The sequence below is a fragment of the Cloeon dipterum genome, chromosome 2, assembly GCF_949628265.1.
Source record: "Cloeon dipterum chromosome 2, ieCloDipt1.1, whole genome shotgun sequence".
NCBI classification, from domain to species: Eukaryota; Metazoa; Arthropoda; class Insecta; order Ephemeroptera; family Baetidae; genus Cloeon; species Cloeon dipterum.
Window position 1 is genome coordinate 16,788,378 of NC_088787.1, and position 25,409 is coordinate 16,813,786.

Here is a 25,409-nt window from a genome sequence, read left to right on the forward strand (position 1 = left end):
CGATTGTGACGTGATTTCAATAAACAATTTACTCCAATTTTACCCTAAAATTTGAAGAGTTTCTACGTTCATAAAATTCATGGTCAGATTTGGTCTAAGTGAAGACAATCAATTTTAAGTTTTTAGCTTCTTTAGTTAAAAGCTTTTATCAGTATGAAGAGAAGAAAATTAATTTAAGTTGGATACCATCTCTAATTTTTCTCTCTCTCAAACTCACGCCTGAAAGTCGTCGTTTGCGTTACTCATGCAAAAGAAATTGGCGCTGCACGCATGATCACTCAAGCTCCCAGTTGGTATGGTGGCGTATAAATCAAGTCGGCGGTCCGCAGGCAGCCAAATTGCGAAAGTAGAATTTTACAGCTCTAATGGGGCTTATTGATTGTGCGAGTGGGCCGCTCTGGCTGCGCGTGTTGTGCGAGGCTGGCTATATTTATCCGGCACACGCTTGCATTTTAACCGACGGACGGATCGATGCGCGCACGCGGGGGATGCTGTGCGAGAGGAGTGTGTAGGCCTACCACGCTGCCACGACGATGGCCGGAGAGCGCGAGAGCGGCATGGATCCATACCCCGCCCGGCAGTACATTCTGCAGCCACGTGTTCCGCTCAGTCACGTGATAATGCCCCGTCGTTGTGGCGGAGAGCGAGCGAGACCCACCCTGCTTCCACCCTCTCGGTGCCAAATTTCTGCGACATGCAGATTTCATCCAACCCCCGGTGGCCGGCCTGGCCTGCCTGCCTGCGCGGGTAGACGAGCGTGTTTTGTGTGTGTGTATTCTCTCTCTCTCTCTCTCTCTCTCTCTCTCTCTCTCTCTCTCTCTCTCGCTCTCGCTCTCGCTCTCTCTCTCTCGCGCTCTCCGTGTTGGAATATGTATACAAACACACGTACATACTCACTACGTGCCCGTATCGTTTCGATCGTTCTTTTATTTGCGCTTGTGGCCGATTGTGTTTTTAGGACACACATGCACAAACACTGGACTCGCATTTTTGTCTGTGGTTTTTACTTTTACTCTCTCCTGGCTTAAAAGTACGATTCCCACCGGGAGATCTTCGAACTGAGGGCGCTTCTCGTTTCAATGATAATCATATTGGAACGCCGATCTATCTATAATGCATAATTCTGTAGCTATTAATCAATTTTGGCATAATCTACTCCTGCTCGTATCCTTGCTTTGTTCAGTAAGTTTAAGGGATTTATTTTAATCGCTGTATTTGCTAGCATAGTTTTAAATCTTTATTGAAAGATTAAGTGTTATGAGATTTTGTCTCTCGTTCTCTTTTTTTCTCAGCAGTCGATCGTTTACATGGGATATTGATTCAGAATGCTGCGTAGTTAATTTAACGTATAAGGATTTTATTTCTTAGGATATGTGCTAGTAATCAGAGGCCGAGGGGTCAAAACAGCTGCTATCCAAGACTTTATTTTTATCTTCAATTAACTCAATCCATCGTGGATAAAAATTAAAATTGAGCAAAATGAGTTAATTAATTTAATTTGTCAAATTGTTATTTTAAATTGGATGGTTGAACATTTCGTTTGATAATGAAAATAAATTAAACCAGCTTCATACTCGTTGCTAAAATCGTCGAAAATGGTCGAGAAATTAAAACGATGATTTTAGCAACGAGGATGAAGCCTGGTTTCATTTATTTTCAATTTGAACACAACCTCGAGTGGCCACCTTTTTCAAAATTTTGTTTTATGAAAAGTATTTGCTATCAATAGCTGCAATAGGCATATTTTTTATGAACATGATAGCATTCATCGAGGAAAAGGTTTGACGCTACAAATATAGAATATTTGTTACATTTGAATTACTTTTTGGAGGCCGAAAGGAGTTAATTGCAATTTTTAACATCAATTATAAAATAATTGTAATAGAAATTGCAAAACTTTGAAGCAAATACCTGACGGATATTTCGGTAATTATCATCTAATAAAGTTGCTGAAACACAGAGTTATTGTTGACATTGAAATGATTTTACTTCCCCTTGTGCGGAGTAAAGGAATTATTGCAATTATTTTTCCACCCAATTCTTCCACCCCAGACAGCGTACTTGTCTCCCAAAGCACTCAAAACCGCAATTTCTAGAGCGTATCCTATTGTTACACTGAACCCAGCCAGAACTGTTTGCAATGTGAGTGGAGTGGAGGGCGCGTTGTTTGCGGAAAGAAATCAGTGCGAATGCTTTTTTTGCGTGCGGCCGCGTAAATCAGTGGCAAAGGAGGCGTGCAGATGTAATGGAAGCAGTGCAGAATCGTGATTATCTGCAAACGGGAGCGAGTGTGTGTGTTTTGTTGTCATAATCATCATATTCGAGTCCATAATCGTTACTTTTTACGCGCTCCGTCGGTTGCAATTTCATCCAGGCAATGATTTCGACCACACACCTCCTCCTCCTTGTAAAAAATAATTTCCTCTCTTTCCATTTCCCAACTGCGGGATGCGAGCAAGGGGGAGAGATATACACAGCGAGGTGAGCGTGAGTGATTCGAACATTTTGCAACTGGCTCCATGAGCTCGGATTAAAGCAAAAAGTGTGGGAAAAAACAGAAAATTTTTCCTCAGTAAAACGATGAGGAAGGAAAAAAATGCAGTAACGCATTTTCACCTTTATTTGCGTTTTGGCATAGTCTTTCAATAATGGCGAAATGCTATTTGCTTAAAAGTTGTCTTTATTATTCTTTCCCTATGGAAAATTAAATGAGTTTTTGTTTAAATAATTTACAATCGATAAATGTTTTAAATGTGTTAAACCGGTTGTAAAGTAGAGGGGAGCAGTGATCCTTTTGCTCTACTATGCCCGTGTCTTTCTATACAGACCCGCGAAAATGTGAGTGTGTGTTGCATGTGTGTGGAAAGGAGAGCGGAGCAAGAGGGAAAAAGGAGACAATTTATGATCTTTTTCTTGTTTCCTTCCGCCGCTTCTCATGGGGCCGAGACATTAATAATTCCGCTGGCTGTTCTTTCTATGCTCGGATCCCACGCTACTAGAGCCGGCCTTATTTCGCACTCACACTCTCTCTCACGCAGTTAGCAGCAACTATTAGCGAAAACACCGTCGTATATACAAATGGAGAGGCAAACTAACTAAGAGCAGCCGGCTCGTCACGATCCATTTTTGCCAGGATTACCGAGAGCGAGAGATGTGATAATGTGTGTGCTGCATAAAAAGGATTACGCTGTTTATATATGACGCGTCTTATTTCCAGCATATAAATTACGGAATTTATGCAATAAAATCTACATTTATGTGTCGGTGAATGGCTTTTGCGCCGCCATCACTTTTGCATTTAATACCGCCGCGCCAGACTGAAATATGCTTTTATTATCTGTTCACAGGTAAGAAGCACCGGAGGAATGTGCGCCTGCCAAATGTCTCTTCTGCTAGAAGCCTGAAATCCAGCACTTTGGGAAGTAGGAAAAGCCCTTTTATTTCTATTTTTCAGCGGAATAGGTGCCATTAAAAGATACTTACCCTTGTGGAAAAGATAGCGCCGGTGGCGATATATCTCTCAAAGAAGACGATAAAAAGGGCGAAATCATCTACGGCGTATAGCAAAAACCTGTGCTTATTATAAGCCAATATTCCGAAAAAATGGGGAGAGGAATTAGTGGCAGGAAGCGGCACGCTGAGCGATTTCTCCCAGATACATTCGATATATTCAGGGCCGATGGAGGATATTCATTCGGTGGCTATTAGAATACCAACGCGGCCGTCTACTTTCCATATGGGGTCGTAAAAAATATGAAATATCATCGGTGCTGCCCACAACCTGGGCGACCCAGTGAGTGTAGATGAATTATTTAAATTATTGTAATGCGCCCTCCATCAAGATTAGTAAGCATAGAGCTGGCGGCTGCCTAGGCCATGTGCGGTTGCATTTAAATTTGCCCACGTGGTGTTATTCACCCGCTGAGCACCTTCATTATTATTAAACTGGGCCCGCTCGCCGCGCAGTGGCTTGTATTAAGCCAAGATTGCGCTCACGAAACGGCAGTATAAGTGTAATTTACGGCGAGCAGCGCTCCTCACACATCTGTAATTGATCCACACACGTTCCCCCCGATGCAATTGTTCGTCGCCGGCTCTTCATCCACACGCTACACACAATTCACTAGATCTTTGGTCTCAAGTCCTGAAGTTTGAATTGCTGCGATAATATTATACAAGACGGTAGACTGACTGCTGGGAATCAAATGATCAGCGTAATCTCCAAATTTTATGGCTTTCATTGCTTTTATGATCAAGTAATTTTCAACTTTATTTTTATTCGTGGGAAAACAAAGCTACGTTTGATAAATATTTTTTAAGCTGAAAAATGATGTTAAGATTTAGTTCGGCTGGCAGTTTTAAACATATCCACTGAAAGGAAGGTAGTTTTCGACTTTGGCAGAGCAAGGGAAAGTTTTCGGGGAGCAATTCTCAATAATTTTAGTATAATCAAACCTAAGACCTCTCTTTTAAACCATGTTACGGAACCTCCTGAAATTTTATTGTATTGGCAATGAAACCGCTCAGAAGACAGAATATTGGCTAACCCGTTTAATTGCATTGAAACCCGTGAAAAACAGCAATGTATTTTGTCAAGAAAAAATAAAATGCTCTATATTTTCCAACCGTAAATATTAGAAATACAAACTAATGAACTAATTCGGCAGTCAAGGTTGGTCATATCTGCAAACAAGCATTTATTCGCAAGGGATAAATATTCCTCTGGTAACTGAAACTTTTCTCAATGATGCCCACGTGGACTTAATGTTTCCCCACATGGCGAGGCACAATAAGTTTTCATAATATGTCGCGTCGGCGCGAGAAGTGGGTCAAAATTTCAAATTAAACAAGAGGAGAGCGACAAAAATGTCATGTTCATCTTCCGGCTGAGCTGGCTGCCGTTGTTGTCGCTTGAGAATATCGCATTGTAAGAAGGAGCAGTTGGTGCACCGGCGGCACCAGCGACTCCATTTACATGGCTTAAAAGCACAAAGGTAGAGAGAGCTGCTGGCATAATTTTTCTTATTGCACTCGACGACAAGTTTGTTGAATATAGTCAGTTTGCAAGGGAAGAAGTGTGTTTTCACATGTATCCGCGCGCGCTCAGTTTTTGCCGAGCGTTTTATATTATTACACTAGTCTCAGGAAGGATCTAGAGAAACACTGGAGACGTTTTTGTTCTCACCAAGCACTATAGTTTCTCTTTATCTCTGCTACGGCGAGCTAGCTGCGAATTATGGCGCAAGCAGATGATTGTCACGTGAGAGGACGGAAGCAGCAGCAGATTAATCTCATTGAAAAATAGTCGAGCGGGTGTAAAAATTGCAAATTTCCTGCACGCCGACGAACGTGCTGACTGCACCCGAGGTCAGCCCGGTGTTGCATCATTCTTCATAATAACCCCCGCTTCTCGTTGGCTCGGCGGCAAACTGATGGGGCGTGATTCGCTCCGTACAATAAGAGCAGACGCTGCTGCTTCTTGATAAGTCACTTTGCCCGTCGGGATTTTGAAAGATGCAACTCAAGATTGCCTGGCAGAGTTCGTTGCTCTAAATTTCAAAAAGAAAACACGCCAGTTGCCTTTATTTTAAAATTGCATTTGCCTAATCTGAAATTAAATCTATGCGATGTGAGCTTGTTGATTTAATATAAAAGAGTTTGCCTCTATCTTGATAATTTTCGCCAAATAAAAATGTGAAGCTAAATTAAAAATTTACGCATTGGCGCATTGGAAAAGAAAGCTAAGTGGCGACAATCCTGTTATTCTGAATGCATGAAAGATAGTTGAGTTTTTAATTTCTCTTAGAGCTATTCTTGTTAAATCGTGATTATTTTGTTTTGCATTGCTTCAATAGAGTGCATTTTAATCAAAAGATCCAACAACATTTAGATTTTACCAATTTTCTTGGTGATCAATTTGATAAATATATTTCTTCAACATAACTAAACGAAACTAAGTATAATTATAATAAAAATGGCATGTATTCCAATCAGTCATTATCAACGATTATTCATTACTTTCAGCATTAATTTGGATTCCTCTCGTCGAGATCTAACCTAGAAAAACTTTGGATTTTAACTTCGCCTCTTACAACTGGTTTCACTACAGTTGAAGCAATGGCAACAAGGATTTTTCTTCGTCTCTGATCCCTCTTTAAATGCACTGTACCCATAATCATTCTTTTAATAGAACATGAACAAGAACGCTCTCAGGCCGTAAAACTAAGCGGATTTGTTTACTTAGAACGGAGAGCATCGCCGTATTTTTAAATTTTACAACCGACAGAAGGATCAGGCAGGCAGGCAGTCAGTCAGCGAGACGATGAAAATAATTCCCGACTGCCGTCCTCCAGCTTGAAGCTTGACCCGAGCGACCAGCAGCAGATGATGTGAAGAGAGCCCAGCCGTGTGTTCATGCACACATATATAAACCCAGTCTACTTATTGGAGCGAGCACACACACTCTCTCGCAAACTTGCTTATAATTTCCAGCAGCGGGTCGGCGGCCTTCCTTCTAAATTTAGACTCACTCGCAGCGAGAAGCAATATCCCATTTCAGCACGTATGCCCGGCACTTGCAAGAACCGACTCTTCGATAGTTGGCTGCTCATGCAAATGCCTTTTATTTTCACCGCTTCTTCTGTTCTCTTCGTGCTCTAGATAAGCGGCTTTTCCGCCCGCCTGACCCCGCTAATAATAGAACACACCTCACCTGCCACTGGCGAAAGGTCAGGTCGCACGGCGAACCTTTGCCTGCGCCTCTGGACAAATGCCACGATGTAGAAGCGACTACGGTTTTTTTGCAATCGTTTGAATAGCTGGATAAATCTTTAATCGTTTGTCTAGAAATCAAATAGGAAAAACTCTGGAGTCATGGAACTAATTAAAAACTTATATTACAAGTGGCAAAATCGAGACGCCAAAGCTATGTTAAATTTCTATTCTTTAAGAATCAATTTAGATACGACCGGTCATTATCGAAGGGTAGTAGAGAAAAGGGAAACTCTGCCCCACACCTGCCCACGAAAAAATTCAAATTTATATTTTATCACATGCGCAGGTGGCCCAGCTTGAAATCAATATAGCGGTTTGGGCATGCAAAATTGATAGCATTTCAAAATTTAATTTGACAACCGCAAGCCGTGCTGGCCATTTAAATAACTGATAAACCCCGCTAGTGCTTTTCCTTGATACTGGCGGCCCACCCTCTCACCACCATAACCATCATTAACGTTTCAAAGACGTGCTGAGGTCAGTAATCAGTTGCTGACCGAGGCCGCCCCTGGCAGATATGCATCTCTGCTGAGCGTGGTACATACATTCACACACATGCGCCTCTTCTCACTTCGGCTACATACACACACACGGCGGCGAGAATTACACGCCGCCGCGAGGCCTCTAATCACAGCTCTCACTCACGTGCGCGTCTCTCTCTCTCTCTCTCTCTCTCTCTCTCTCTCTCTCTCTCCCTCTCATTCGAAATGCGGAATGGAAAACGAGAGAGGCGCTCACGTACTTTATTGATCACACCAGCAGGGCGCTAATTTGCTCTGCAAACATCAGTTAAACAGAAATAATTTGCATTTTGATTGCTCAAATTGCTGTTGCAGACGTGTTTTTGTCCGTCCGTCCGTCCGTTCTATGTAATTTTGTTACGAGCACTTTTTAGCGTACTGTTTGCGCCGCTGATGGAGCGTGCGATGTGTTAGTTTTTCATCCGCGCTGCTTTTCAAACAAGCCTCGCAAAATTGGGTAATGTTGAATTCCTCTTCCTCCGTAGCTGTGATATCTAAATCTGCTGAAACTTAAATATCATGAATATCAATCAGCTCGCAGCAGATTGAGTTTTCTTTCAAATTATGGCTTTTGCTAGGGATCATTTATTAAAATGGTTAAAATTAAATTAAATGGCTCCATTTTATAGATCCCCTGGAAATTTACAAGCGAGTTTTTGCGCTATATTATTTTATTAGAAATGTTGTGTGTGTGCTGCTTCTAGTATATTGATTGAGGAAGCGAAGGCTCCTGCTCAAACTTAGTTCTGCTGGAGACATATGTATTTATGAAGCAAGTGTGACAGTTTCCAGTGCAGATTGCCGATCGTGCTTGCGGTCAGTCACCTGCACATCATGTCGGATTTGAACGTGTATACATAGAGGTATTTGATAGGAGTATCGCGGAGGACGCGACTGAGTGGTCAGCGGCTGCACCGCGCGCATGCAGTGTCCCTTCTCACAAGGCACGTCCGTCAAGAGTGATTTGTTGTGATAGCCGAGGCCTGGAGCAGATCACGTATTATCAGACAGCGTGACTGAAGCCAAGAGTGTGCAGATAGCTTGATACGCACGCATATTAGTGTATTGGTCTGAGCTTTGCCGGTCGGTCGGTGCCAGTGCCAAGGAGGAACCCTTTGGCCGGAAAAAGGGCACCATTTCAAGGGTCGCCACGTGCCAACTCGAGCCTGACGGGCGAACCGATCCCTCGTCCCCACTGCAGTCTGTAAGCAAATTTACTTCGCTTGATTTGGGTGTGCCATTCGTTTTTCATGAAGCTAAAAATAGAGAAGTGAATGTTCTGTGTGCCGTCTTGTTTTAAAACTCGACAGAAAAGCTTGTTTGCATAATAAGCGATGAAATCATTGCAATAACAATGGAACTGTTTAAAATGAGTCACTCTGAAGCAGTTATTTAAGTCGTTTGATTTTCCTTATTTTAAATTGATGATTTCAAATTAAAACGACTTAATATTAAATTTAATATACTTTGATTATTTCATCTTTTGGAGCAGTGTTGTCTAATGAAAAATATGTTGTTAAATATTAAATGGAGAGTTTCATTTTTGATGTTTAAATATATTGAAGCACATTTCATCAGTTAAGAAATAAACAAAATTGTAGGAACCACTTTCCCCCCCTCTTATAACCTGTATAAATGATTGTCGTTTCAAACAATCTGCTATATACCTTAATGGATTGAAATTAACTCTCCGGTCATCGTGTTCATTTGCCCCAGCGCCGTGTTGTCTGAACCTGCGTTCTCTGTACATATCTCCCCAATCGTTGTCAGTTTGCATGTGCGATGCATTCGAAATGAGCAGCAGCTTAAAAGAACAGCTAATAATTTCTCAATTTAAAGAGAAATAAGCGTAACACGCGCACACGTCCCGTCTAGCAAGCAAAGTTATATCACGCGACTGGCATTTTGGCCCGCATTAGTCGGCGTGCCAAGTGGAAAAACAAAGAGGAGCGGCTGTTTGGTGAATTATTCAGCACAATTTGGGCCCGCGCCGCTCTGTTTAGTCAATAATAAAGCTCGAGTCGAATGAATGTGCATGTGCTCGGCGTTCCCTTGGCTGTATAAAAAATTATCTAACTTGTTGCCTTGTGTTTATGCCACAAGACCGAAAAGGGCTTCTCTGTGTGTTCATACGCGCACCCACATTCACCTCGCTCTCACATTTTTATGACAAGACTTAAAAGTGTGTGCGTCCTTATTGCGTGTTTGCTCTATCGCCGTATTCCGCGCATTTTACGAGTGCATGCGCCTCAAGCCTTAAAATAGGCGACAATATGCGCCCCCATGATTAAATGCAATGTTCGGTGCTTTTTATTTTCCGGGCAATAATGAAAACCCGGCTTTAACGGGCACAGCGTGAGTATAAAACGAAACGCTTTATGGAAATTCGATTTTCGGGAAAAATTATTTCCGCCATGAATGTCCATAACTTTTGATACTAAATTTTGTCTGCATATATTTGCAGGAATTACATATTTCATTTCACTTCTGTTTCATTTAAAAACGCGCGGAGAGCTTAAATTATTGTTATATATTGGCTAGGAGGGCCTACTATAAGTGTTGACTCAGTGAGACAGAAATAGAGATCGGGGTTTATAAAGACAGTTCATTTGTGTCGAGAATTATGAGGTAATGGGGTGATATAAAGACCAGAATAAATTTGATGTGTCGCTTAGTTCCGCACCCATTACCAAATTCAGTCAGACCATTAACATCATTTTATATGATGATCCAGTTAAAGTTTATTACTTCGATTATGTAAATTTCTAACCAACGCTTTAGATCACGTTTCAGATAAAATCTGCTACAACACGTTAACGAAAAATTAATTTTCTTCCAAAGATATTAATCAACATTTGAGTGCACATAGCCAACCATTTATGCAATACCTTTTGCAAACTCAAACAGAACACATTCGTCCTAATAAATGCCCATTAAATCATCATTTATTACATTCGTGCTCATAAAAAAGTGTGAATTGCAAAACGCTTTTTGTATTGAAAGAGGAGAGCTGAGCGACCGGCTAGACCCTCGTCATAGCAAAAAAGGACCTTCTAGAGGAAGAGCCCACTCATAAATTCATTTACATGTGCAAATTCCTGCGTGCTAGTCCGCTCCTTTCCGTTCATAATTTATTATCAGACCAGCGCGAATTGGGAGCTGCTTTTATTCATGAACAGCGGAGGCGGCAGCAACCCTTTCCCCGGCCGCGGCTGTAAAAAGGGACGAAAAGACTCTTTGTAAGAGAAGTGAGAGAGTGTGTGTGTGTGATGTGAGAGCCAGCGAGCGCGAGAGCAACATAATAATTTAATGGTTTTATGCAAAAACGAAGAGCCTCGCTCGACTCTAATTAATTTACACGCTCTCAACCAGCTTAAATATTTTCACACCTGTTAAAACTGCACGCAATGCTTCTGTAATAATAAGCTAGGCGTAGCCTTAAGCTCAGGAAAGTCATTGAAGCGTGACATTTTCATATTATTTTAACCTGACAGTTTAAAAGAAATATGGTAGAGGAAAAGAATGAAACAAATATAATTCAAATTTTTATATTTTGGTCTAAAGTTTGCTTCGTCAGAAAATGCGTTAGAAAGAGGATCAGTACAGGTCGACAATGAACAACACGTTTCATTGTTAACTCTAGCAAGTACTGGTTCATTAAACTTTTTTGTGGAATCTAGCAAGCCTTTCGAATTTTGGCAAAAGTCAAATCAGGACCAACACACATCCAGATTCCTCAGCAAATCAGACGACTTGTCCATGATTTTTCACTTAGTTTTAACTCCCCTCGTCGTGTTTTATTCAATATTGTGCGGATCTTGTGGAAAATTTTCTTTTGGTGAAAGATCATAATTTTTAGTAGGGAAACAGTGATCGCAGTTCGATTAGCATTCAAACTTAGGAACCAATTTCTTCGGACACTTGAACAGAAATCTGGAGGGTGAATTTTAGCTTTTATCCATTTTAGATTAATTTAAAGTGAAGATCAAAATTATTTGAGCAATACTGCAACTTTAGAATTTGATTTTGTTGGGATGGTCGATACAAATTTATTAGGAAATGCAAAAATTATAGAATTGTTCTCAACGCTGTAAGTAGCCTCTAAAATATTTTTTGTACAGCTCGCTGTTCTAATAAAAAGAGCTTGCTTCCAATTTGACCCAGCTGTGACAGATAAAAAGCTGTTCGCCTGGACAATGTGTACAAGCACTGAATTTGGCCCCATTGCGGCTCCGTGTCTGAGAATGCCTGGAATTAATTCGCGCAGACTATGTAGGTCAATTAATTTAAACCAAAGAAAATCTAATTACAAGATGCAGGGTGCACTGCTATCAGCACGACCACTGCTTGCTTTGAGAGAATGACCTCTCAACCGGCGGCAGGGCGGGCAGGCGGGCGGGCGGGCGGGCGGGCGACGAGTACATAGCACCACCCACCAACAACAGCAGTCCGTCTGCATGCATTCGTGCAGCCGGCTGCTCTAATAAATATGTACGCCCGCGAGAGCAGCAGTGTGTTTTCCTTGTATGCAAATAATGTCAAGGGAATTACTCGGCGGTGTTATTTGCAGCAATTGCAACAGCAACAAAACGAATGAACGAACCGAGTGCATGTGCACACTTTATCTCTTGTTGCGACGCTAATGGCCAAATTGGATAAAAATCGACTCGCACTCGACGTATGGCCGCTGTGTGTGTGTGTATAATGGAAGCGAAATGGAATCATTTTTCTCTTTTGCCTCTGCACGCGGCCGTAATTTATTCAGCTGCGAATTTATGTCTTTTGGAAAGCTGCAGAGGCCTGTCGCAGTCGGAAAATCAAGTTAGTGCGCCTGTCCCAGAACTTTACGTCACGTTTAACAAGTCATCAGCTTTTTACCTGCAATTGAATTAGCCAGCCTCCTGCGCAAAATGTACGACAGAATGCAAATTGGAAGGCAGCCGGACGGATGTGAAAGCATTCCCTCCGAAAACCCGCTGAGAAGTTGTTAAATTATTTAACTTCGTACAATTGGAGATTTTCTTATCAATTTGCAACATTGTAATCTGAATTTCAACTCTGCTGCATAGCCTTCATAGTAGAGAATGTGCTCCAGTTACCACAAGATTATTTTTTATTAATTTGAATAATTTTCCACGGCATCAGATAGATTTTTATTGAGTTAAATGTTGAAGCTGTTGCTTATCATAATTAAAATATTAAATCTTGTAATGGTGCTACATCATGTGGCAAAAATTGCAATTTAATGAATTTCCGCTGCTCACCAAGTAAAAACACGCTGCTTGCATTGTTTCGCGGCAGAAACTGATAAAAAATGCCCAGATGAGCGCTCAGACTGAAATTCAGGCTCGTGCACGCGCAATGAACGTCGGGCTGCTATTACTATTATGATGAGCCGGCCGGGGAAAAATATTATGAGTAGGAGCAGCCGCCTGCTCTCTTGCTCAGAGGCAAAGTCTTTTACACAATTTCTCAGAGCAGCGAAGCTAGTCATCTTGCCGCACGCGGAACGAACCAAGCTTGCCGCTGGTATATGGTAATAATAACAATAAGAGGGCTGGCTGTTGCTTCGCCTAAATGACGCCGACGTCGTCATTTCTGCCAAGATTTCTCGTGTGCGAATGTTGTGTGTGTTGCACATACAAGTGTGGCTGGGCAGATAAATGAATTTTATGTGTGAAGAAGCTGGCGGCTCCCAGCACTGACCAGGAGCAAGTTTTACTGCTTCATTTCTCCGGTCACTTGAGAACAGTCCAAGCATGAAAGTGCTTGAAAATGTGGATCACGTCCTCCATTAAATAAACAAATCAGAAAATGTGGGTATAAAAAGGTGGATTATTATCCAATTTATTTGTATTTAAATAAAAACATATTTTTGTAGTTTTAGACTTGACGAAGTATATGCAAATATTTTAAATGTTTTACACTCTTTGGGTTGATAAAAGAACTGGGAAAACATCATGGGCAAACATCAGAATACATCGCAAAAATGAACAAAATTAAAGAAACGTAGTTTTTTAAATAGAGAAACTGTGCCCCACACGTCCCGAAATAAATTATTGAAAGGAATAATTATTTGTTTCCTGCATTCCTGATTTCAACTAAGCTATGTTTTAATTTCCTTTTAACCTCAAGTGTATATTTGAAACAGGAGCTCAATTTTGGGTTTTAAGAGGTGCGCCTCCCACTCTCAAGATCCTCCTTCGAACCTCTCTTTGGCAAGGTGTGCAGGCATGCTCACGGCTGTTTGGCTCTGTTCCCTCTCGGATCAACCGCACAATTCCTCATGTGTGTGGTGGCACACCAATACTTTATCACTGTCGGTGATAGAGCAGAGAAAAACTGAGTTGCCGCTGCCGCCGGTTGGTCAAGTCAAGTGTGTGACCGCCGCAACAAAACAGCAGCTAGGGTAAAAAAAACTGCCTCGCCCGCTCGCTCACTGGCTCATCGACGCGAGTTTGGCTTGCTATTGAAAGAATGGAACTTATCTGCGGGGAGAATAGAAAGAGCGGCGCGCGCTTCGATCAGATCTCTCTTGAGAAAGCGACCAAGTGGCTGGCTGCCTTTCACCCCAGCACACAATGCACGCCAATTTATTTTGAGCCTGATTGAATGTAATTGCGCAACTTGGGCTCGCACACACACAAAAATGCAATTTCGCGCGTACAAAGCGTCTCGAGTTTTGGAAGGAGGGCTGTGGCTGATCGTGCGGAATCAGGGTTGCACCTCGGAACCAAAATTATGACACTATAATATAGTGAGAAAACTGAAATGTTTAGTTTATATTTGTCTTGTTTTGACTTTACTTTTGTTTTCGACATTTTTGAGCAGTAGAAGTCATTAAGTCTTATCCATTAAAAATTTTAAATTTAATTTATCACAGATGCTTGAGATGCCAACTTGCTCTGCTTGAGCAAATTTTTGAAAAATTAAATACCGTGAATGAAATGTGATCCGAGTTTAAAAATTAAATGAGAAAACCCTCTTTGGAAAGATGCGAAGTATGCAACATCAAAGCATTTCTGTCGGGCAGGTTGCATAGCCTCTTTACCTATCTGCCTGCATCACGTCATCTATTCCACGAAATTATAGTAATACTCCCATGTGCTCTCCTGGAGTGTTTATCGCAGCAAATGAGATTCCAATTTAATTCTAATCTATTCTCGTAAGCCAACGGGCGCCCGAAACTAGGAAAGACCGATCCGAAAATTTAACCGTATGGGGAGACAGCTTCACATTCCGCTCCGATTACTTCCATCTCCATTTCCGCGAATCGCTTTCGTTTTTCTCGGCAAAATTCGATTTCCAGGTGAAATATTAGCCGCTCGAAATATTACACACGATGCAGATGAAGGCGGAGAGAAAGAGATGTGTTCTTTTGAGGGAACCGTGCCCGTTTGGCCAGCTCCACTGCTTCTGCTCTTCAACTACACTTGAACGCGATTGGAAAATAAATTGCTTTTTTCCTCGGAACATTCACCACCGCTGAAACTAGTTTTCCATCTCCTTCCACGAGACCTCTTGTGCGCGCAACGTCTTCATTGCTCTCTCAGAATAGAGACGCCCCGGCATAGCTGCATCTACCTTTGAGGACTCTGAGTGGCGCAGAAAAAGAATCAATTTTCTTCCACCACAATTAGATTTGTCGCGGTGAGAATAATAAATCGTCAACGAGAAACAATGCATTTGTTATCGTTTTGCTTGCGATCCGGCGAGGTGGCGCCGTATTTCACTCGACTGCAAATTAATAGTCTCTCGTTGGCCGCTCTCGAACCTATCAACGGCACGCTTGGTGATAAATAACGTCCTTGAGTGCAAAAAATGCAACAGTGCTCGAGTGAGTTGCAACAGTGCATCCCACTTGCGCGTGTGGCTCGCAAAGAAGCAGTATTAGAAATCAATATATACTGTTTTTCATACGCTTTTTACACGCAACATGGCAATATCTCAAGCATATTTTGCACTTGTAAAAATTGACCAGTTGGTTTGATTGGAATTAACTAAAAAATCAGCTTGTAGCTAATACTGATAGGACTTACCGTATAGATTCAACCCTGCTTAAATCCCATAGTTCTTAGCGTTTCACGAAATTCAATACTTCTCGAGCTTCAAGGATTTTCTTTAGCTTAATGTCACATATGAGGGTATAATAATTAAGGTTTAAATTTTTAAATATTGAAATCACAGAAGTAAATTTATCGAATACTTTTTTTTAAATTGATCGAGCTGCCTGAATGTCTGAATAAATTATTAGAAAAGAGAACCCTGCATTTATGAGTTTGAATTAAACATTTTTTTTAGCCAAAAAACACTTGCCAAAATACGCTACGGAGCGTTTAAATTGATCCATTATTCCCCTAGCTTATATTCCGACCTCAAGCCTACGAACGCCAAAGTGGCGAGGAATATCAAGCGCAGCAATTGCTCTATTTCTGTTTCTTCTACCACTTCTCCATCTTCTTCGGCCGAAGGATACTCTCTTTCACGATTTCGCAATCGGGTCACGTGCGCACGTTTTAAACTAACAGTTTGCATCGACGAGTCTTTCGCTCTTCCACGACGGTATGCCGGCAGCAGCACGCCAGAAGACAATATGTTGTTCTCCGTGCTGCTCCACCCCCGCCTCCACCGCTGCCGGAACATTATCTCCTGCGATTTTCTTCTCCCATTACCTTTTATCGCGTCGCAGATTGATTCTAAATAATTCATACGGCGGCAACGCACGAAAATGCTTTGCCACCTGATAGTGCAGAAATTTCAGCTCCTGTATCACATAATAGTAATAAATCTTAATTTGCCCATCATACTGTTTAAAATATCTTGCTCGGATATCTCGAATAGAAAAATAATCTAAAACTAGTCACTTTTTGCATGGCCTGTAGTGTGAGTAAGCGGTTACCTTATTTTTCTCCTAAAATATAAATACAGCTTAGCAGAATTCTTATGCGTAAACATTTTCATTTATTTCAGTTTATCAAGTATTTTGCCATAAAAATTATGCGTGATCCATTACAGATTATATTGACTTTTATTTTGTAAACACACGTCAAATTCTAGTTGAGAACAAAAGTATGCACGCAAGATTCAATTATTCCGGGCTTTTTTTTAGCACACTACGTTTTGTCTCATGTGAAATTCCGGCAGCCGAGCTCTGCTCCACGTGTCTGACGTGAGAACATGCAGCGCGGAGCCAGATTGAAACGGGAAGCCCGCACAGATGGAAAAAAGTAATTAAGCCTCCCTCTAGCTGCCGCGAAATGTGCTGCGTTAGCGCAAAAGCTGCTCGCGCTGGATGCCGGTCCCATCCTCTAAACTTACAAAGCCGGCCAACCAGCGTCCAATTTATCGAAAGATAAAAAAAGTCGGTACACCCTCTTCGCAAATTTGGCTGGAAAGCGAAAATTTTTCAAATAAACTTGGCTCGCGTCTGAAAAGGGCTCATTAAAAATGGCACGTTTTGACGCCAAGCGAGTCTGGAAATTAGTGAGTACGCGCCCAAACAGAGCCTTTCCGCGGGCGAACGATCCGCCAATGTTTTTGTTACGATTTAATTAAAAAGCTCGCCCACCTTTCCCAAGATCAAAGAAGAACCGTGGAGCGCTCGCTGAAAAAAAAAATTCACTCGCACACAGCATCATACTTTTTTTGCTCAATGGCTACACAATAGTGAAGGCTTTGCAGTTCCACACGAGCTTAGAATTATTTTCCACAACATAAAAACATAGTAGTATCTCTTAAAGTTTTGCAAAAAATAAAGTACCGATGATTAAAATGAATTTTATGGATTGCTATACACACCATTGCAAATTGAAATTAACCGGAAGGATCTAAATCAAGTGACACCCCCCTTGGCAAGTGGTCTTCAGATTTTGCTGAAATTCGGTGGAGATGTTGCCCTAGGGGATCTAAGTTGAACCCTAGAATATTGGGTGAAAATTCCAAAAATTGCCCATTTTACAGGGGTTCAAAATTTGAGATTTTTAAAAAAGGTGATGTTTCCAACGATTTGTAACTTTGACTCTGTTTGTGGTTAACACAAAAATTTTGTATCCAAAATGATCTACGTTTAACGCCAAACAACTTCCCCAAGATAAAAAACTTCGTAGGTCAAAGGTCAAGGTCACTAAATTGGGGTCGAACTTTTCGAAAAAATCCCACATACCCTAGTACATAAAATTTTGAAAATTCAAAATAGCCAAAATGTGCCTCATATCCATGGTAAAAACATATAAAAAATTGGCGAGACTTATTTTTTTCTTTTTCGAGATATTTTGAATTGAGTGTTAAAAATCGATGTTTTCCGGGTCTTTTGATCGCAAATAAAAACACGTTTTCCGCTTAATCTCAGCTTCTATGGGTTCGATTTAGAAAAACCGCACACCATTTGATACGTAAGGACCTCCCCTAGGTAATGCAAGTGACTTTAAGGGGGCCCACCCCCTTCGAACCCTTAACCACCCCCTGGAAATCCGAAAAAAAATATTTTTTCATATATTTACTATCTAAATCGATTAATTAAGCAAATTACTAATCAAATATGTTTCAAAATAATTAAAATATAAAATATTTCTATTTTCTTTGTAGAAAAAACTTTAAAAAAGTAAAATTGCTCATAAAAATTATTTAAGTTTATTTTGAATATAATAATTTTGCATTTTTTTGTTTATTCAAAATGACTGAATTTTATATTTTTATAATGAATTTTTGAATATATTTCTATTCTACAGTGTTTATTTTATTATTATAAATAAATGCAACTATTAATAATTGTTTTACCATTGGCAATTGGTTAAAATTGTGTGTTTAAATCATTGTTGCTAATGGTTGCATTTCTTTATATTTATAAAAAACACTGTAAAATAGAAAACATATTTGAAAATTCATTGTAAAAATATAAAATTAAGTCATTTTGAATAAACAAAAAAATGCAAAATTATTATATATTCAAAATAAACTTAAATAATTTTTATGAGCAATTTTACTTTTTTAAAGTTTTTTCTACAAAGAAAATAGAAATATTTTATATTTTAATTATTTTGAAACATATTTGATTAGTAATTTGCTTAATTAATCGATTTAGATAGTAAATATATGAAAAAATATTTTTTTTCGGATTTCCAGGGGGTGGTTAAGGGTTCGAAGGGGGTGGGCCCCCTTAAAGTCACTTGCATTACCTAGGGGAGGTCCTTACGTATCAAATGGTGTGCGGTTTTTCTAAATCGAACCCATAGAAGCTGAGATTAAGCGGAAAACGTGTTTTTATTTGCGATCAAAAGACCCGGAAAACATCGATTTTTAACACTCAATTCAAAATATCTCGAAAAAGAAAAAAATAAGTCTCGCCAATTTTTTATATGTTTTTACCATGGATATGAGGCACATTTTGGCTATTTTGAATTTTCAAAATTTTATGTACTAGGGTATGTGGGATTTTTTCGAAAAGTTCGACCCCAATTTAGTGACCTTGACCTTTGACCTACGAAGTTTTTTATCTTGGGGAAGTTGTTTGGCGTTAAACGTAGATCATTTTGGATACAAAATTTTTGTGTTAACCACAAACAGAGTCAAAGTTACAAATCGTTGGAAACATCACCTTTTTTAAAAATCTCAAATTTTGAACCCCTGTAAAATGGGCAATTTTTGGAATTTTCACCCAATATTCTAGGGTTCAACTTAGATCCCCTAGGGCAACATCTCCACCGAATTTCAGCAAAATCTGAAGACCACTTGCCAAGGGGGGTGTCACTTGATTTAGATCCTTCCAACCATTAAATAATTTTTTATCCGTTTCCCTTTATTTTACATGTAGCATCCATCAGATCAAAACACATCTTGAAAATAAAAACTAAGCAGTACTCTAGCATGAAATTTAAGGCAAAAATCCGGTTGTTAACTGTCAAGAGGCGAGTTGTTCGCTATCAGGGGATCCCCTATCTCAAAAGAGGTGAACTGATTAAAAAGAACACCGATTAAAAACAAAACTGCATCGGTGGCGCGCACTAGGAGCAGCGAAGGAACGGTAGTGGTGACAGGGGCCAATCAAAGTCATGAATTTTAATGAGCGGCTCGTCCGCGTTCGCCAGTCAGCAGGCCAAAAATCATCCACCGTAATGCGGCGGTGGCGGCGAGCTCTGAAAATAGTTGTTTGAGTACGTACAATGTGCAGAGAGCGGAGGCAGAATGTGTATTATTATGGGCGCACTCGGAATAAATGTGGGCGAGCATCAGCAGCGGGCGAGCGGGCGCTGAAGGGCTGCATGTCAACACTCGAGGCATATTGCTGGGCTGGCTTTTAAGCGTTCGCTCGCCCGCTCGGCGGCTGCATGTTCAGCACTTTGAAGCATTCTGTTGCTGCCCGCCTGCCAGCCTGGCTCATCTGCCTGCCCGCCGCCGCCACCGCCGCCGCCGCTGTTCTCTCTCGCGAGCGCTGCGGATAATTCAATCAATGTGCGCCACTCGCTCTCGTTTGGTCGTTCGTTATCTCGATGCTTTCTTGCTTTTAATGAAGCCAGTGGCGCTGTTGCAAATGTCAGCCCGATCAAAGCAAGCCAGCCGGCCGATGACCTTTGCCTCATGGCATTTCGCGCCGCCTGCCATTTTGCAGCAACAGCCCTTGTTTAAAAATCAACCCTGCTGGCAAGTGCAACTCGAGCCGGGTGATTAGATTGCAGATTTAATTAAAAGAAGTTGATTACTCTTGAAAGGACAGTCAGGGCCTGTTAATTTAAAATTGACGGCTTCTGCCATAAAAGGGAGTTTGCTGCATTTAAAAATATATTAAAATGCAGAAAAATCTGTTTTTTATCTTGGTTGATGATTTAATTTTAATCAAGTAATTTTGCTGTCCGTAACTTGGCTTTTAAACGTTTGCAATTGTTTATTCTTACTAGTCCAAACTTTATGGTACAGCAACAAAAACATTTTGCGGGAGATTAAAATATATTTTTGTACCATGATAAAATTCCAACAGTCATTTTGTCAAGTATTATTTTCATCATTAAATAACTAACAATTAGAGATATCATTCCAATCCGTCGATATGTATGTTAAAGAAAGGACAAAACACTATTAAGTATCAAGAGTTATTTCATCAAGAAGCATGTATGTATAAATGATTTTGATTCCAAATTTATAAAAAATAAATAAAATAATAAAATATAAAATAAATAATATAATTCGTCTAAATTTAATTTATTTAATTATGATTTTCTCGTTATCATGTAAGACCAAGCACTAATGAAATGGTGATACCTGGTTTTATGTTTGGTAAATTACGTAAATAATTAACAAGAATGTAACAGTTTTGGGACTACGTAAGAGGCGTTTTTAGAGAAATCTGTGGGTCATTGTGGTTTCCAAACGAGGCCCGAAATATTTTACCCTCTCTCTAACGACGCAAAGCCTTGAAGGTAAAACGAGCAAACTAGCAAATTCATTCTACGCTTTGTGCACAGGAAAGCTCCAAATTGAAATCCCAATTAACCGCGGCTGCTACTTTATTTTAATTAAGAAGAGCGAAAAGTGGTGCCACGGCACTTTTTGCGTTCGCAAGCAGACAATGGCGCGTACGATGCTATCACACACGCATTGTGCTCCTGACGTTTTACTAATTACCCGCGCGCACCGCCGAGAAGAAGAACAACCAGCCACCGACCGGCCGGTTTTCTCTCTCGCTCTCGCAGTCAGCCAGAAGCCTAGCCCGCCTGGCAGCCGGCATGGCCTGAGTGTAATTAACCTGTTCGTACAGCGGCAAATGTCACAACAAGACTCCGCTTAAGCCAGTGTGCACAGCACGCCTGTCGCTCTCGCTTTTGTCACTGCTACTGACTCGCTCGCCCACAGCACGCCCCCTTGCTTTTGTGCATATGCAACCGGCCCGACACACCGGACAAGTTGGTTGCATACTCCTGAAAAGTTCATTACAACTACTGAACAACGGGACAACTAGTGGAAGCGACAGCTGACACCTCATTACTCATTATTCAGTGGAAAATTCATCACGATTGCCCCAAGTCTTACATTCAGCTCCTGCTGCTATTTTTACGGATTTCTGTGTGTTATCTTAGTTAGCAAAAGCCAGAGCACAGCGTGTTGTTATTTTGCTTTACGAGTTCATTACTTTTGCTCTTAAATATTATGCGTGCAGCATCTTTTGCTCCGGTATGTTCATAATAAAAGTCTACTTTTTTCATTTAAAATTTCTCGCGTCGGTGGGTCCGTGCAAACAGAATCGCGGTCGGGTGCAAATTCCTGCGGAAAAGGAAGGGCAGCGCGCGCGCGCGTGTACAAAATCCTTACCGTCAGCAAAATAAAATTTTTCTGCCTTGGCCAGCGATTTTTCTTGCCCTTTCTATTTGCTACACACAAAGCCGGCCGACTAAGTAGATAATATTTCGCGAAGCTTGGCCGCTAATATCTCTTTCCTTACTTTTCTCTTACGGTGGAGGTTCGGCGTGCAAAATGTTTTGCTAGGCCGTTGTATGTGTGTTGTGTAGTAATGTAAGTGTGCGTTGTAAATTTTAAAAAGGCTTTCCCCACGTAGCTCGCTGGCAAGCCTTTCTTCCTCTCTTTCTGCTTTATGCGGGACGAGTTTGCTGTGTATTTTTCGCCTCTAGTGGCCGCCGCCACCGCCGCCGCGTTCATTTCCAAAGAGGGAAAACGACGACCGGCGCGGTGTTGCTGCTTTTTTATTTATGCCGACTAGTCACGAGTTTATTCCCCGAGACGGAAAGGGCGAAAAGAAAGCGAATGCGAAATGATTTAATATCGTGCCATTGTAATTTCGTTCTGCCTGCTGCTGGAAATTCGCAAGTTCCTGTGCACTCTACTTTCGCTGGCTGCAAACGACTCACGTCCGCCGTCTCAATATTTAATAAATTGAGGGAACGCCGCTTTGCGTGCTCGCTCTATAGGTGCTGTTTACGGAGCGCGAGAAAGGAAAGCACCGCGTGCGGAATTGATAGAATCGGTAAACTTTCCGATCACATACGCATGCTGATTGCCCCACTAAAAAGCGATCCTGCCTGGAAAGTGTAATATCGCACTCACGTGAGAGACAAATGCAAAAAAGGGTGAGAGTTGAGAATTTATCCGCGAAATCAGCGGCTGCAACTTGAATATTGAGTAGGCGCTCTGAGGCGTTATGCAAAAATCGTGCTTTTGAATCGTATTCTTAGAAAACAGGCATTTCAACGGCACTAAGAAAAACCAACTGACCAAATTTCAATAATTTGTGACAAAACGGTGCAAAATTGACAGTATATAAAATGTCGATCAATATTTTTAATCGAATTTTTATTGAGGAACTCTCGATGGCCGCAATCCATATTTTTTACAGCCGTCATAAACTTGTGTTCTGGAAATTCGAGCAGGCGCTTGTTGAAATGCTCTGGCAATGAGCTCAATTCCAATTTACGACGCGCGGCCCTCGCTCCACCGCTGCAGCATCCGCTCAACGGGAGACGTGGATTGAGAGCAAAAAATAAATTGAAACCGCGCTGGCTGGCTGCAGAGCGTGGCAAAGAAGCGCGAACAAACACACACACACACACACACACAATAGTAAATAATAAAGTTTCATAAATTCAAAGCTGCACCTAGCGCCCATACAGCAGCGACGAGACCGACTCAATTTATTTGTACACATTTCGCCGGCCGTAAAAAGTAATCTAAAGAATACACGTTTGTCGACGCATGGAGCGTGCTATACCTACGTGCATATAGGTGGAACAAAAGTTGCTTGCTCCTTCCAGGGTTCGTTCTCTCTCTTTATTTCAGAATATGGTTATGGTTATTTTTTCCCGGCGGGGATTGGGCGAATAAAGTAAATCCGTGACTGGAAACTATGAACGTGGCGCGCCGGTTGTAAAGAAGCGGCAAAATGTATGTATAGAGGAGAGCCGGCGGCAGCGTTGAGCTAGTTTGTTGATATTTGGTGGCCGTGCGAAGAGAAAAAGCGGCTTAAGATGAGGTGGGTGCCGCCGCACTATTTCTCGACTTAAATCCAAAGCGCAAGTTGCCGTCTCCGCCTCAGGCACTGACACCGGCACTGCCGACGATGGCAGTGAAAGTCTTCTATGGAAACATTAACGTCGGACGACATGTGTTTGTGTCATCCGCAGCATATAGAAGGGGACGTTGAGGCTCTCCACGTAGGGTCAGTGGGAAACTTCAAAAGAGCTAGAACGAAATTAGTCTGTCACGCAGTGAGAATAACAGATTTTTCGGTACGATATTGCGTACATTTGGTTACAGCGTGTTTCTTTTGAATACAGTGACAAAGAATGAGTTGCAATTAAATTTAAATTATTTGACATGTTGGCAATGTTTTTTTTTGTGTAGCATGTATGTGCTTTTAAAACATCCTGCAAAAATTATGTCAGCCCCAAGAGCACAGCTTGCAATATTTGAAAATCTTATTCCGTCTATCGAGCAGACCCTTTCTTCGCTTCAGCTGCTGCATTCAGATTTGAGCCTCGTCTGGTAGAGCTCTCGGAAGACCCGCCCAGCAGCTTTGTCGGTGAAAAGTTGTCTTACCATAATGGGCTAGCTAGCACGAAAAACTCATCCCACCCAACAATAAGTTGTCTCTTTTTGTTTTCCTTTCAATTTGGGTCCTCGCCCTCTCTGCTCTCTCGGAATTGTTTTGCCTGCTGCCAATTTTTCTCTAGTGCACGCAGCAGTCAGCGCTCTCCCGAGGGTTGCAACTCATATATATGTGCAGTGCGCGCGAAGGAGAGAAAAGTCTCAGACCCTTCCTAACAGTGCACTGGGCGTGAGGATGAAATTGATTAGCATTCAGATGGCTCACCTCGCGAGCAAAGTTTTTTCTTCAAACAGACATCCTCGCGGCTTAAAAATAATCCACGCAGGGATATCAAACTTCTCCCTCCCGCTAATAAGCTTTGAATGAGATAAAATATGTCTTTAGAGGAATTTGAAGAGATGAAATGAGTGGAAAACTGTAGTTTGTGGTCCAAAAGTAGTATTTCATTCATAATTTTCTGCAGAATAGATAGATTTAGGGGGCAAAACAATATCAAATTGCCTTTCGATTGGCAATAAATTGGGGCTGTGCAGACACGAGTCAATTTACTGCCGTCTGTAATAGTCTACGCAATTCCTCCGAGTTTCCTTTCCACTTTTTTTGGCGGGAGGCAGCTGCAGACTTCTGCGCGCGACGTAATCCAGCAGCGGCTCTCTGCTTTTTCTTGGTTCAACTTTTTAATTACTTGTTTGATTAATTTTATGGCCAGGCGTCTAAATTGAATTTTTTTGTGCCACGCTACTGCTGCGAGAAACGCTTTCGCTGCACAAGCAGCTAGTCAGCCAGCCACCCAGCCACCCGCAACCCGCCTCACTGCAGACGGGTAAACTAAAAATGTCACAATATATTTCAATTAATTTCAATTTAGCCGACGGCGGCAGCAGCGCCAGCGTACGAAATAATTAGTCGCAGCGGAGGCGCAAACCGCCCGCCACTTTCTTTTCCCATTATTCTCTAATTTCTTGAAGGAGTTTGCATGGAGAGCTGCTGTTAAAAATGTTACACACGTCCTAAAAGTTGCGGTGATAATTACCCGACGACGAGAAAACGGAGACGGTGGCGGTGGCTGCTACTCGAGTTTCCTCACCCTTAATTTGAATATACACCGCTCGCTCTCTTTTTCTTCGGCAATCATGCAAAGTCCGAATTAAACCCCGACTCGTGTCCCGTGAAAGCGGCAACGGGCTCTTCGTCGTGACGTCATTCGCTCGCGTGACTGAAAGCACGCACACCTTGACACTTTGCACCCCTTAGAGGGCGCGACAAATTAGCCTCGCCGTTCCCTTCCTCTAGTTGGCCGAAAAACAGCTGAGAGAACCCAAAGAACAGAATATATGCAAAATATTTTTCGAAATAATTTTAACAATTGAATTTGTTACAGACTCTAAAAAGCAAACGTAAAATACATTTGAATTTAAAATTTAATAACCATTAATTGCAATATTAACATTATGAAAGTTTTTTTATTAAATTTGTATGCTATAATTTCTATTTTTAATGTATATTTAATAAAATAGTTTGTCTAAATTTAACATTGCCTTTTAACTTTGTTTTTTTATTTTCATTTT

The 25,409-nt window shown here is 41.3% G+C and overlaps 1 protein-coding gene across 8 annotated transcripts in view; it reads left to right on the forward strand.

The window, feature by feature from the left end:
• The window catches only part of bru3 (bruno 3), a 375,654-nt gene that overhangs the window by 52,965 nt on the left and 297,280 nt on the right, over positions 1-25,409 (forward strand). Inside the window, exon 1 of one of the 8 annotated variants that reach the window (XM_065481277.1) lies at positions 3,348-3,422. The exons of 6 other annotated variants lie outside the window; for them this stretch is intronic. The gene's annotated coding sequence lies outside the window, so the exon portion shown is untranslated. Of the gene's footprint in view, positions 1-3,347; positions 3,423-8,384; positions 8,500-25,409 lie in introns of those variants that run through there. One more of the 8 variants, XM_065481278.1, reaches the window with a different exon arrangement.